The sequence below is a fragment of the Pan paniscus genome, chromosome 1 (assembly GCF_029289425.2).
Source record: "Pan paniscus chromosome 1, NHGRI_mPanPan1-v2.0_pri, whole genome shotgun sequence".
Taxonomy (NCBI): domain Eukaryota; kingdom Metazoa; phylum Chordata; class Mammalia; order Primates; family Hominidae; genus Pan; species Pan paniscus.
Window position 1 is genome coordinate 210,555,789 of NC_073249.2, and position 12,185 is coordinate 210,567,973.

Below are 12,185 nucleotides of genomic sequence, written 5' to 3' on the forward strand. Positions count from 1 at the left end.
ACCCAGGAGGCAGAGGTTGCAGTGAGCCAAGATTGCGCCATTGCACTCCAGCCTGGGCAACAAAGCAAGACTCTGTCTCAGAAAAAAAAAAAAAAGGCAGGGAGATAAGCAAACACCATGTGTTTATATTCTTACTGACATGTTCCTGTTTTTCTCTGTTTTAAATACATGTCATTCAGTAGTGTTGCATTTGGCTGCTATAACCAAGTTATCTGACTTGGAATGTGTTTTTTCTTGTATTTTTAGTATGCCATTAATCTTTCTGAAGTAAAACCTTCCTGCTGTGAAATTTCATAATTTGTATTCTTTTTTTTTTTTTTTTTAGACATAGTCTCACTGTCGCCCAGGCTGGAGTGCAGTGGCGCAATCTTGGCTCATTGCAGCCTCTGCCTCCTGGGTTCATGTGATTCTCCTGCCTCAGCCTCCTGAGTAGCTGAGACTATAGGTGCTTGCCACTATGCCCAGCTAATTTTTGTATTTTTAGTAGAGGCCAGGTTTCACCATGTTGGCCAGACTGGTCTGGAACCCCTAACCTCAGATGATCTGCCTGCCTCAATCTCCCAAAGTGTTGGGATTACAGGTGTGAACCACTCTGCCCGTCCTGTTATTTGTATTCTTAATGATTATCATCATAAACTGCAACCATGTGTTAAATGTTACTGGTCTTTATTTAGAAGCTTAAGTGATATGCTTACTAATTCTCTGGTTTCACAAATTCCTGACTCTGAAATATTGTTCATTTCCAGGTCTGTCCTCAGTCCACTGTTCTTACCTAGATGTTCATGGTATAAGCCACCCACTGTATGCTGAAGACTGCCAAAGTTGACTTCTAGCTGTGAACTGACCTGGTGTTTCTGATTCCGATTTTTACAGCTAGGCTTCTTATTGCCATCTCCACATGGATATTCCACTAGCAGCTTTTAAGTCTGTAAAACTCAAGTAATTCTCGGCCGAGCGCAGTGGCTCACGCCTGTAATCCTAGCACTTTGGGAGGCCAAGGCAGGCGGATCACGAGGTCAGGAGTTCGTAGACCAGCCTGACCAACATGGTGAAACCCCGTCTCTACTAAAAATACAAAAATTAGCCAGGCGTGGTGGCGCATGCCTGTAATCCCAGCTACTCAGGAGGCAGAGGCAGGAGAATTGCTTGAACCCGGGAGGTGGAGGTTCCAGTGAGCCAAGATCATGCCACTGCACTCCAGCCTGGGTGACAGTGAGATTCCATCTCAAAAAACAAACAAACAAAAACCAAAAAAAAAAACCACACAAAAACTCAGTAATTCTGTTGAGTTCACCAATTTCATGGATTTTTGGCTTATTCACTCTGTGAGATTATATTTACTTGGAATACATTCTACTGTGAACCCATTCGTTGAAGTAAATTATCCTGACTGAGTCTTGGCAACAGCAAAGTGGTTGAAACTGTCAGACGGGGCTGGGCGCGGTGGCTCACGCCTGTAATCCCAGCACTTTGGGAGGCCAAGGCGGGCAGATCACGAGGTCAGGAGATCGAGACCATCCTGGCTAACATGGTGAAACCCCGTCTCTACTAAAAATACAAAAAAAAAAAAAAATTAGCCGTGTGTGGTGGTGGGCGCCTGTAGTCCCAGCTACTCGGGAGGCTGAGGCAGGAGAATGGTGTGAACCTGGGAGGCAGAGCTTGCAGTGAGCCGAGATCGCACCACTGCACTCCAGCCTGGGCGACAGAGCAAGAGTCCGTCTAAAAAAAAAAAAAAAAAAGTATACAGAAACTGTCAGACATAACCTCGTTCTGGAGCAATAGTTTTTCCTAAATGCAAGTGACTCCTATATTTAAGCTTTGTCGTTATGCCATATTACCAGCAGAGGAAGATGGTTTCTTACAATTTAGCATATTGGGCAACGACCCTTAACAAAAGCATTAGTTGTGCATTTCTGGGACTGAATTTTCAAGGAGACAAGAAAGATAGAGACCTTGGAAATCATCTGAAAATGCTGCAAATGAAATAGTTTTTGTTCCACAAAATGGGTAACCAGGAGGTCAGCCTTAGTTAATCACATAGACCCCTTGTGACCTTGGGCAAGTCTCTTCTCTCTTAGTCTGATTCCTCATCTGTAAAATCAGGGATGGAACCAAATTAGCTCTAAAATTGAAAAAGTAGTGGCAATTTCTTCTTCCAGGGATAAGCCCAAAAAGTTGAGGCAGTGGCGGCCTGGCACGGTGACTCACGCCTGTAATCCCAGCACTTTGAGAGGCCGAGGCAGGTGGAAGACGAGGTCAAAAGATCAAGACCATCCTGAATGTGGTGAAACCCCTTCTCTACTAAAAATTCAAAAATTAGCTGGGCGTGGTGGCACGTGCCTGTAGTCTCAGCTACTAGGGAGGCTGAGGCAGGAGAATCGCTTGAACCTGGGAGGCGGAGGTTGCAGTGAGCCGAGATCATGCCATTGCACTCCACCCTGGCCGATAGGGTGAGACTTTGTCTCAAAAAAAAAAAAAAAAAGTTGAGGCACACAATACACAGGTATTGTCAGAGGCCCTAAAGCATGAGTCTTTCTCTCTCTCTCTCACTCTTTCTGCTCTCACTCGGTCACCAGGCTGGAGTACAGTGGCACAATCATGGCTCACTGCAACCTCCACCTTCCAAGCACAAGTGATCCTCCTGCTTCAGCCTCCTGAGTACTGAGTAGCTGGGACTATAGGTGTGTGCCACCACACCCAGCTAAGTTTTTGCGTTTTTTTTTTTTTTTTTTGGAGATGGAGATTCTCTCTGGTCACCCAGGTTGGAGTGCAATGGCGTGATCTTGGCTCACTGTATCCTCCAGATTCAAGCGATTCTCCTGCCTCAGCCTTCTGAGTAGCTGAGATTAGAGGCCTGGGCCACCATACCCAGCTAATTTTTTTTTTTTTTTGACAGAATCTTGCTTTGTTGCCCAGGCTGGAGTGCAATGGTGTGATCTCGGCTCACCACAAGCTCTGCCTCCCGGGTTCAAGCGATTCTCCTGCCTCAGCTTCCCAAGTAGCTAGGATTACAGGCGCCTGCCACCAAGCCTGGCTAATTTTTGTATTTTTAGTAGAGACCGGGTATCACCATGCTGGCCAGGCTGGTCTCAAATTCCTAACCTCAGGCGATCCACCCGCCTCGGCCTCCCAAAGTGCTGGGATTACAGGTTTGAGCCACCGTGCCCAGCCCGGTGTATTGTATTATTAGTGGAGACAGTTTCTCCATGTTGGCCAGGCTGGTCTCAAACTCCTGACCTCAGGTGACTTTTTTTTTTCCTGAGACAGAGTCCACTTTTTTTTTTTTTTTTTTTTGAGACGGTGTCTTGTCTTGCTCTGTTGCCCACGCTGGAGTGCAATGGCGTGATCTCAGCTCACTGCAACCTCTGCCTCCCAGGTTCAAGCAATTCTTCTGCCTCAGCCTCCTGAGTAGCTGGGACTACAGGCACGTGCCACCACGCCTGGCTAATTTTTGTATTTTTAGTAAAGACGGGATTTCACCATATTGGCCAGGCTGGTCTCAAAGTCCTGACCTTGTGATCTGCCCGCGTCAGCCTCCCAAAGTGCTAGGATTACAGCCATGAGCCACTGCGCCCAGCTTTTTTTTTTTTTTTTTTTGACAGATTTTCGCTCTTGTTGCCCAGGCTGGAGTGCAATGGCATGATCTCAGCTCACCACAACCTCCGCCTCGCGGGTTCAAGCGATTCTCCTGCCTCAGCCTCCCGAGTAGCTGGGATTACAGGCATGTGCCACCATACCCGGCTAGTTTTGTATTTTTAGTAGAAATGGAGTTTCTCCATGTTGGTCAGGCTGGTCTCGAACTCCCGACCTCAGGTGATCTGCCCGCCTCGGCCTCCCAAAGTGCTGGGATTACAGGCGTGGGCCACCTCGCCCGGCCGAGATAACTTTCTATCTGACGCACAAGCTGAAGCTAGGTAGATAGTTGTGATAAGTAAATGGCAACTTACCAATATTGAAAATGTGCAGGCTGGGCATGGTGGCTCACACCTGTAATCCCGGCACTTTGGGAGGCCAAGGCAGGTGGATCACCTGAGGTCAAGAGTTCGAGACCAGCCTGGCCAACATGGTGAAATCCCACCCCTACTAAAAATACAAAAATTAGGTCTGGTGCAGTGGCTCATGTCTGTAATCCCAGCACTTTGGAAGGCTGAGGCAGGCAGATCATGAGGTCAGGAGTTCAAGATCAGCCTGGCCAGCATGGTGAAACCTCATCTCTACTAAAAATACAAAAAGTTAGCCAGGCATGGTGATGCGCACCTGTAATCCCAGCTACTCAGGAGGCTGAGGCAGGAGAACTGCTTGAACCCGGCAGGTGGAGGTTGCAGTGAGCTGAGATAAAGCCACTGCGCTAGCCTGGGTGACAGACTCCATCTCAAAAAATAAAAATAAAAAAATAAAAAATAAAAAAATAAAAATAAGGCCGGGCACGGTGGCTCATGCCTGTAATCCCAGCACTTTGGGAGGCCGAGGCGGGTGGATTGCCTGAGGCCAAGAGTTGGTGACCAGCCTGGCCAACATAGTGAAACCCTATCTCTACTAAAAATACATAAAATTAGCTGGGCGTGGCAGCAGGCGCCTGTAACCCCAGCTACTCGGGAGGCTGGGGCAGGAGAATTGCTTGAACCCTGGAGATGGAGGTTGCAGTGAGCCAAGATCGCTCCATTGCACTCCAGCCTGGGCAACAAGAGCGAAACTCCATCTCAAAAATAAATAAATAAATAAAAATAAAAATACAAAAATTAGGTGGGCATGGTGGCATGCACCTGTAATCCCAGGTACACAGGAGGCCGAGGCAGGAGAATCGCATAAAGCCTGGAGACAGAGGTTGCAGTGAGCCGAGATCATGCCACTGAACTCCAGCCCGGGTGATAGAGCCAGACTCAGTCTCAAAACAAACAAACAAACAAACAAAAAGAAAATGTGCATACCTAAGGATATCCATTGCTATTTTGTCTATAATCAAAAAAGACTGGAAACAAATTAAATGTTCATCGCTAGAGATTTTGTTTTAAAAGACTATGGTACATTCCTATAAAAGAATAGAATGCAACTGTTAATAAAATTTATATTGTCCTAAATGCACTGATATTGAGTGATCTCACATGAGAACTAAAAACAAAATCCTAAACCTTCCAACGGACTAAATGGACACCCTTTTGGTACAGGGGACCCCAGAGAAGCCATGATGGAACAGGAAGTCAGACACACTTGGTTATACCCTATCCCTTTCACAGTTTAGACACAACAATTGACCAGCATTAATGCTAAAATAGAGATCATAAGACTGACACAACAAATGCTTTGTGGTAATAAGATGCTTTTTTTTTTTTTTTTTGAGACACAGTCTCTCTCTGTTGCCCAGGCTGGAGTGCAGTGGCTCGATCTCGGCTCACTGCAACCTCCACTTCCCAGGTTCAAGAGATGCTCCTGCCTCAGCCTCCTAAGTAGTTGGGATTACAGGCTGGCAACACCACGCCCGGCTAATTTTTGTATTTTGAGTAGAGATGGGGTTTCACCATGTTGGCCATGCTGGTCTCAAACTCCTGAGCTAGTGATCCTCCTGCCTTAACCTCCCAAAGTGCTGGGATTACAGACGTGAGCCACCGCGTGCGACCAAGATGCCGATTATAAACAGGACATAAGGTCATACCAAGCAAGGGTTAAGTCATGCACCCCAACCCTTTAAGAATAAACTATGTTCTGGCCAGGTGTGGTGGCTCATGCCTTTAATCCCAGCACTCTGGGAGGCCGAGGCAGGCAGATCACCTGATGTCAAGAGTTCGAGACCAGCCTGGCCAATGCCGTGAAACCCTGTCTCTACTAAAAATACAAAAATTAGCCAGGCGTGGTGGCGCATACCTGTAAATCCCAGCTACTCGGAGGCTGAGGTAGGAGAATGGCCGGAACCTGGGAGGCTGAGGTTGCAGTGAGCCGAGATAGCGCCACTGCACTCCAGCCTGAAAGACAGAGCGAGACTCTGTCTCAAAAAAACAATAAATTGGGCCGGGCGTGGTGGCTCATGTCTGTAATCCTAGCACTTTGGGAGGCTGAGGCGGGCGGATCACGAGGTCAGGAGATCGAGACCATCCTGGCTAACATGGTGAAACCCCATCTCTACTCAAAATACAAAAACAGCCAGTCGTGGTGGCACGCACCTGTAGTCCCTCAGGAGGCTGAGGCAGGAGAATGGCATGAACCCAGGAGGTGGAGCTTGCAGTGAGCCGAGATTGTGCCACTGCACTCCAGCCTGGGCGACAGAGCGAGACTCCATCTCAAAAAAAAAAGAAAACAAAAGAATAAATTATGTTCTGGGCTGTGCACAGTGGCTCACACCTGTAATCCCAGCACAATTTCAGCACCTTGGGAGGCCAAGGCAAGGTGGGCGGATCACCTGAGGTCAGGAGTTCAAGACCAGCCTGGCCAACATGGAGAAATCCTGTCTCTACTAAAAATACAGTAATTGGCTGGGCGCGGTGGCTCACGCCTGTAATCCCAGCACTTTGGGAGGCTGAGGCGGGTGGATCACCTGAGGTCAGAAGTTGGAGATCAGCCTGACCAACGTGGTGAAACCCTGTCTCTACTAAAGATACAAAACATTAGCTGGGCATGGTGATGCGTGCCTGTAACCCCAGCTACTTGGGAGGCTAAGGCAGTAGAATCGCTTGAACCCAGGAGGCAGAGGTTGCAGTGAGCTGAGATTGTGCCATTGCACTCCAGCCTGGCTGATAGGGCAAGACTCTGTCTCAGATAAATAAATAAATAAATAAAATAAAAAACCAAAAAATACAAAAAAATTAGCTGGGCGTGGTGGCACGCACCTGTAATCCCAGCTACTTGGGAGGCTGAGGCAGGAGAATCGCTTGAACCCGGGAGGGGGAGGTTGCAGTGAGCCAAGATCACGCCATAGCACTCCAGCATGGCGACAGAGCAAGACTCTGTCTTGAGAAAAACAAAACAAAACATATAGATAGAAAAGGTACAGTAAAAATATGGTATTATAATCTTATGTGACCACCATTGTACATGTGGTTTGTCATTGACCACTGTTATGTGGTGCCTGACTGTGATTGATTATTGGGACAGACTCTGGAGGAAAGTACCTTATTTAAACGTATTAGAGAGACTCCAACCACCCCTTTCATTCTAGCCTTATCCCCTGTCTTTAATCATGTCCCAATCAGCCTTCACACTGCAGAGAGACTATTCTGAAAAACCATTTTAATTATAGAGTATAACCTCCCTGTTCCCAGTTCTTCATGACCCTATAATGTAATCTCCAGTCTTCCCCCGATATTCCAGCCACTATGTAGCTCAGTTTCGTCATCTTTAAAATAGGCACAATAATGACGCCTACTTAGCAGAGTTCAGTACATAATAAATGTAAACAATAGCAATTGTGATTATTAGTAGAGTTTAATACTTTTGTCCTTATCACAATTTATACTTCTATCTTGTCTACAGTCTTTGTGTATTGGTTATCTCTCTCAGTAGATAGTAGGGCCCTCCACAAGGGCAGAGACCTTATGTTTCATTAAAAAATATATATGACCATGGCCGGGCACAGTGGCTCATGCCTGTAATCCCAGCACTTTGAGAGGCCGAAGTGGGTGGATCACCTGAGGTCAGGAGTTCAAGACCAGCCAGGGCAACATGGCAAAACCCCATCTCTACTAAAAATACAAAAATTAGCTGGGTATGGTGGCACGCACCAGTAATTCCAGCTACGCAAGAGGCTGAGGCACGAGAATCACTTGAACCCAGGAAGCGGAGGTTGCAGTGAGCAGAGATTGTGCCACTGCACTCTAGCCTAGGCAACAGAAGCAAGACTCTGCCTCAAAAAAAAAAAAAAAAATTTATGGCCAGGTGCAGTGGCTCATGCCTGTAATCCCAGCACTTTGGGAGGCCAAGGTGGGTGGATCATGAGGTCAGGAGATCGAGACCATCCTGGCTAACACGGTTAAACCATGTCTCTACTAAAAATACAAAAAATTAGCTGGGCATGGTGGCAGGCACCTGTAGTCCCAGCTACTCGGGAGGCTGAGGCAGGAGAATGGCATGAACCCCGGAGGCGGAGCTTGCAGTGAGCCGAGATCATGCCACTGCACTCCAGCCTGGGAGACACAGTGAGACTCCGTCTCAAAAAAAAAAAATAAATTTGTATATATTTATAAATATATATATAAATATTGTATATATATATGACCATACGTATCACATGGTCTGGCACATAGTAGGTGCTCACTAAATATTTGTTTCCCAAATGCCCTCTTAGTTGCCAAATTCCAAGTTCATTCATTCAACAAATATTTAGTGAGTCCCTACTATGTGCATCTCTATGTCAGGTGCTGGTGGAAAACAGACAAAAATCCCTGCTGTCCTTGAGTAAGAAGATTCAGGGTGAAGTGATTCTGTATTTGAACGTATTCTAACATGGTCCAGCAGTTCCAACCCTGACTGCTCAACAGAATCCCTGAGGAGCTTTCAGAAAAGTCTGAGGCCATTCTTTGAGGTGGGCCCTGGAACCTGCATTTTAATTTATTTTTGTAGAGATGGGGTCTTGCTATCTTGCTCAGGTTGATCTCAACTCCTGGCCTCAAGTCAGCCTCCCATGTCAGCCACTGAAAGGGTTGGGATTACCAGCGTGCAACACTGCAACTGGCCATGGAACCTGCATTTTTACTTTTACTTATTATTATTTTTTTTTTGGAGACAGAGTCTCACTCTGTCACCCACGCTGGAGTGCAGTGGCATGATCTCAGCTCACTGCAACCTCCACCTTCCAGTTTCAAGTGATTCTTGTGCCTCAGCCTCCTGAGTAGCTGGGATTACAGGCACATGCCACCATTCCTGGCTAATTTTTGTATTTTTAGTAGAGACGGGGTCTTACCATGTTGGCCAGGCTGGTCTTGAACGCCTGACCTCAAGTGATCCACCTGTCTTGGCCTACGAAAGTGCTAGGATTTTTTTTTTACTTTTTTTTGTTACTTTTACTTTTTTTTGAGACAGAGTCTCGCTCTGTCACACCAGGCTGGAGTGGAGTGATTATAGCTCACTGCAACCTCAAACACCCTGGCTCAATCAATCCTCCTACCTCAGCCTCCCAAGTATCTGGGACTATGCAAGCTACTTTGGAGGCTGAGGTGGAAGAATTGATTGAGCCCGGTTGGAAACTTCCTTCCTCAAAAAAAAAAAAAAAAAGTAGCATTTAATAGCTGGTCCAGTGTTTCCAATATTGAGCTCTACAGGATATTTGGAGGGGGAAGAGTGGAGTTGGTCACAAGTTCTAGTAATTTTTTTTTTTTTTTTTGAGACGGTCTCGCTCCGTGGCCCAGGCTGGAGTGCAGTGGCACAATCTCAGCTCACTGCAACCTTCACCTCCTGGGTTCAAGCAATTCTCCTGCCTCCACCTCCCGAGTAGCTGGGATTACAGGTGTGTACCACCAAGCCTGGCTAATTTTTTGTACTTTAGTAGAGACAGGGTTTCAGCATGTTGTTCCCATGGTGGTCTCGAACTCCTGAGCTCAGACCATCTGCCTGCCTCGGCCTCCCAAAGTGCTAAGATTACAGGTGTGAGCCACCGTACCCGGCTCAGTTCTAGTAATTTTTAAGCTTGAGGTTTTTAATGACATGATTTAAAAACTAGATTTAAAAACCAGATTTAAAAATATTTCCTTTACCAGTTATAATTGCCCAATTTCTCTTTTGCAGTAAAATTTCCTAGTTGAAAGACTTGATTTTCTTTATCTTTTCTTTTCTTTCTTTTTTTTTTTTTTTTTTTGAGGGAGTATCGCTCTTGTTGCCCAGGCTGGAGTGCAATGATGCGATCTCGGCTCACCACAACCTCCACCTCCCGGGTTCAAGCAATTCTCCTGCCTTAGCCTCCCGAGTAGCTGGGATTACAGGCATGTGCCACCACACCTGGTTAATTTTGTATTTTTTTTTTAGTAGTGATAGGGTTTCTCAATGTTGGTCAGGCTGGTCTCGAACTCCCGACCTCAGGTGATCCGCCTGCCTCGTCCTCCCAAAGTGCTGGGATTATAGGCGTGAGCCACCGCGCCTGGCCAAAACATGATTTTCTTAAATCAATGTTTCTCCCACTGGGATTCCCTGAGTGTATCCCTAGGGGACTTTGCATTATTCAGGTTTGAAGAACGTAAGAATATACTGCTTTCTATTTATTTATTTGAGATGGGTTCTCTCTATCACCCAGGCTGGCGTGCAGTGAGGTGATGATAGCTCACTGCAACCTCCAACTCCTGAGCTCAAGCAACCCTCTGCCTCTGTCTCCCAAGTAGCTAGAACTACAGGTACACATGCCACCATGTCCAGCTAATTTTTCAACTTTTTGTAGGGATGGGGTCTTGCTATGGTGCCCAGGATGGTTTTGCATTCCTGAGCTCAAGCGATCCTCCCCTCTTGGCTTCCCAAAGTGCTGGGCTGACAAGTGTGCACCACCGCCTCTGGCTCATACAGCTCTCTATGGGTAATGGTGACCCAAGTCTGCTCAAAGAGGCCTTGCCTCCAACTTGAGGGGAACTTGGCTTCTGGCCCAGCCCTATGCCCCATGAGATTTCCTAGGAGGAAACTTTGTAAAATATTTGAAGAGATTTATTCTAAGCCAAATATGAGTGACCATGGCCCATGACACAGCCCTTGGGAGATCCTGAGAACATGTGCCCAAGGTGGTTGGGAAGCAGCTTGGTTTTATACATTTTAGAGAGACATGAGACATCAATCAAATACATTTAAGATATATTAATACAGGGCCAGGTGCAGGGGCTTATGCCTGTAATCCCAGCACTTTGGGAGGCCGAGGCGGGTGGATCAACTGAGGCAGGAGTTCGAGACCAGCCTGGCCAACATGGTGAAACCCCGTCTTTACTAAAAATACAAAAATTAGCTGGGTGTGGTGGCACATGTCTGTAATCCCAGCTACTCAGGAGGTTGAGGCACGAGAATCGTTTGGACCCGGGAGGCAGAGGTTGCAGTGAGTGGAGATCACACCACTGCACTCCAGCCTGGGCGAAGAGTGAGACCCTGTCTCAATAAATACATAAAAAGGCCAGGCGCCGTGGCTCACACCTGTAATCCCAGAACTTTGGAAGGCCGAGGTGAGTGGATCACGAGGTCAGGAGTTTGAGACCAGCCTGTCCAAGATGGTGAAACCCCGTATTTTCTACTGAATTTTGTATTTTCTACTGAAAATACAAAAATTAGCTGGGCACGGTGGCGGGCGCCTGTAATCCCAGCTACTCGGGAGGCTGAGGCAGGAGAATCGGTTGAACCCAGGAGGCGGAAGTTGCAGTGAGCGGAGATGGTGCCACTGCACTCTAGTCTGGGCGACAGAGCAAGACTCAGTCTCAAAAAAATAAACAAATAAATAAAAATAAGTAAATAAATAAATAAAAACTACATTGGTTCGGTGCAGAAAGACCGGAAACTTGAAGTGGGGGCTTCCACATTATAGGCAGATTTAAACATTTTCTGATTGGCAATGAGTTGAAATAGTTATTATCAATAGGCCTGTAATCCAAGCATTTTGGGAGGCCGAGGCAAGTGGATTACTTGAGCTCAGGAGTTTGAGATGAGAGTGGACAACATGGCGAAACCCTGTGTCTACAAAAAAAATGGAAAAATTAGCCAGGCGTGGTGGTGCCCGCCTGTAGTCCCAGTTACTCAGGAGGCTAAGGTAGGAGGGATAGCTTGAGCCTGAAAGACAGAGGTTGCAGCGAACCAAGAACTCATCACTGGACTCCAGCCTGGGCAACAGAGTTAGACCCTGTCTCAAAAAAAAAAAAGTTATTATCAATAGAAATGAATGTCTGGGTTATGATAAGGGATTGTGGACACCAAAGTTTTATCATGCACGTGAAGCCTCCAAGTGGTAGGTGGGCTCCAGAGAGAACAGATTGTAAATGTTTCTTACCAGTCTTAAGGTCTGTTGTGTTGATGTCAATGCTGAAGGATGTAATGAGGCATGTCTCATGTCCTGCTTCCTGTCATGGCCTGAACCAGTCTCTCAGGTTGGTTACATTTTAGACTGCCCTGGCCTAGGAGGAAGTCCGTTCAGATGGTTTGGTGTTGGGGGGGGGGGTGGGGGCTTAGGTTTTTGTTTTGTTTTGTTTTGTTTTTTTGGCTTACAGAGTTTAGACTGAAGCCTTTGACTCTGTATCTGGCATTTCCTT